Genomic DNA, 3,326 nt, shown 5'->3' with positions numbered 1-3,326 from the left:
TATCGTATGCCTGCAGGAAACTCACCTTACCCCATCAGAAACAGCAAAATTACAGATCCTGCAATGGCAAGTCCTATCCTCAGCCTCCTTTAACTCTAAGTCCCGAGGGGTCGTGATCCTAGGTAAGAGGCAGACGCCAGTGACCGCTGAAACACTACACACAGACACTGAAGGCAGATATACACTATGCCGCATCACAGTAGCACAAGCCCAATACCTTATACTCAACGTATACGCCCCAAACACCTTCTCAAAAGCCTTTTTCCTTGAGATAATTAAACTACTTACACCCTACCTACACCAACCCATAATCCTCTGTGGAGACTTAAATTTAATATCCCATCCCATCCTAGATAAACAATCACGGTCCCATCCAGATCCTTACCCAAGTTAGGCATCCCAGCAATGGCTCAAAAATTACATCTACTCGATATCTGGCGCCTTTTCAACCCCACAGAACGAGACTTTACATGTATATCGGCAGCCACTGGAAAAATGTCCAGAATAGACTACATATTAACATCCACCACTTTATTCCCCAAGATCACTACAGCAACAATTGAACCGATAACGATCTCAGATCATTCAGTAATAAAAATTTCCTTTACAATCGCCCAGGAGAGAAGCTCCTTCATCACATGGAGGTGCCCGTCCTCCTTAGCTACTTCAGAATCTCTGCGCACCACTGTTACAGAAGCATGGGAAGAATATGCCTTAAATAACAGTGACACAGCCCTAACTAATCCACCACTCTTTTGGCAGGCCTCTAAGGCCACAATAAAGGAAGAATAATCTCACACACTTCCTACCAGAGAAAATCCACAGCCAATGAGTTCTCCCAGGCCCAAGCTATTCTGACCACCGCCTTTACAATTTATAAGCAATCCCCTACCCCACAAAATAGAAAAGAATACATGACTGCCAAAACCTCTTTTGAGGGTCTCTTTACAAAATCGGAGGCTTGCTATACTTTTGCAGCCAATGCAAAATTCTATAAATTCGGTAACAAAACCTGCAAACTGATGTCTAATCTCCTCAAGGGCCATCATGCCCCAACCACCATCCACCCCTTAAAACCCCCCCGATGGCACAATAACGAAATCTAATGCCCAAATAGCTGAAACCTTAAACGGTTACTACAAATCCCTAAATTCAGCACCCACATCAGACTCCACACAAGCTAACGCCTTCTGGGAAAACATTACTTCCCCCGGACTCAGCCAATTCCCTTACCAAGGACTTCACTAGAGGAGGTCCAAACCGCCATAGCAGGGTTGAAACCGGGGAAAGCGCCTGGCCCAGATGGCCTAACATCAGACTACTATAAGCTCTTATCCCCCCAAATAGCCCCTACACTTGCAGCGACTTATAACTCCATTCTCCACAACGACATTGCCCCTCCGTTCTTCAATGCAGCCACAATCAAAGTAATCCCGAAACCAGGCCGCGATTTAGCAGACCCAGGTTCCTACCGCCCAATATCCTTATTGGACATAGACTATAAGATACTAACGAAGATAGTGGCCGAGAGACTGTAGATTTTACTCCCAGCACTTATACATGGGGATCAGACGGGCTTTGTCATGGGGAGAAACCCAGTCACTAACATCCGCAGAGTCCTCTCAGTACTACATCAGTCCCGGTTGGCTATGTCGGGCGCCCCGCTGGCGGTACTCTCCCTGGATGCGGAGAAGGCGTTCGACATGGTCCACTGGGATCACCTATACTCAGTATTGCGAAAATTCTCCTTCCCATCAAAATTTTTCAGTCTTCTAAGCACGCTTTATGCTGGTTCAGCGTCCAGAATCCAATGTAACGGTACTCTATCAGAACCTTTTCCCATACTTCGAGGAACCAGACAAGGATGCCCCCTCTCGCCCTTATTATTCGCCTTAGCCCTCGAACCCCTGGCCATAGCCTTACGCCAATCCCCTACTTTTCAAGGCATCCAGATAGGAAAAGTAGACCTTAGGGTCTCTTTATTTGCAGATGATATGCTGCTCTTCCTTACCGCACCTGAACATTCCCTCCCAGAAGCCTTCAAAATAATTGACCACTTCAGTTCCTTTTCAGGATACAAAATTAATATGAACAAATCAGAATTAATGACCCTAAAAGGCCCCCACCTCTCTTCCCAATCAGACCGGACCTCCAAAAGATCAAACTCCAACATATACAGATCAAATATCTAGGCATCCAGATCCCAACAAAAATGTCCAAAGTATACTCGTCTAATTATGACCCTCTACTCACCTCTATATTTAAATCTATGAACACTTGGAAAGATCTCCCGCTATCTTTACTAGGTAGAGCCGAGGTCATAAAATCTATGCTATTACCCAGACTGCTGTATATGATGCAAATGCTCCCACTACGAATTTCCAACAAAGATATCCAACTCCTAAACTCCCACATCGCAAAATTCCTCTGGATCCAAAATAGCCCTCACCAAACTTCAGCTACCCAAGCCCTTGGGGGGACTGGGCATCCCAGATTTGAAACAGTACTCTAAAGCTCTGCTATGCCGCTTCGCTTTGGGGTGGCTGGCAGAGCTCAGTAACTACTCAGAATATGAAATAGACTGTGCAATGTTTACCCCATACTCCCCAGGAGCCCTCCTACATACACCCCGAAAACACATCCCTCCTCACATCCTACACAATAGACTATTCACTGACACACATACGGCGTGGTGGTCTGCCTCAAAGGACCTGGGTCGCGACCCCGAGACCTCCCCCTGGCTGCCCATCTGGGGAAACCCAATGTTTACTCCTGGAATAGACAGCTCCATTCTCCTTAGACTTCGCCATAAAGGACTAAAGATTATTTCCCAAGTCTTTGACCCAGGAGGCCAATTATACTCGACTGCAGAACTCCAATCCAGATTCAACCTTCCCAACAACAGTATATTCCCACCTTTTCAGATAAGACACTGCAAATTCCCTTCCCCCACTCATTCCATACACACCAGCTACACTAGTATTAATGAAACACATATCCTCCTTAAAGTCAGCATCTTTCAAAACCAAACATATCTATAAGCCACTTGCCACCCTCCCAGCAGAAAAGAACTGGAAACAAATCACATCTAGATGGGTGAATGACTTTCCTTTATTGACTGACAACAACTCGCTCTACAAATACCACCACAATACTCTGCGCATCCTTAAATCCTCCATACTACAGGAAGTCCACATCAAGATGCTCCATAGGGCATACATATCACAACACCGTAGAAGTTTCTTTGTAGAGGAGGAAACAGGTATGTGTCCAAAATGTCGGTTCCATACGGCCTCCTTCATACATAACTTCTGGACCTGCAGGCA

Source organism: Crinia signifera, chromosome 4 (genome assembly GCF_055691185.1).
Source record: "Crinia signifera chromosome 4, ASM5569118v1, whole genome shotgun sequence".
NCBI lineage: Eukaryota > Metazoa > Chordata > Amphibia > Anura > Myobatrachidae > Crinia > Crinia signifera.
Note: the sequence above shows the minus strand (reverse complement) of the source record.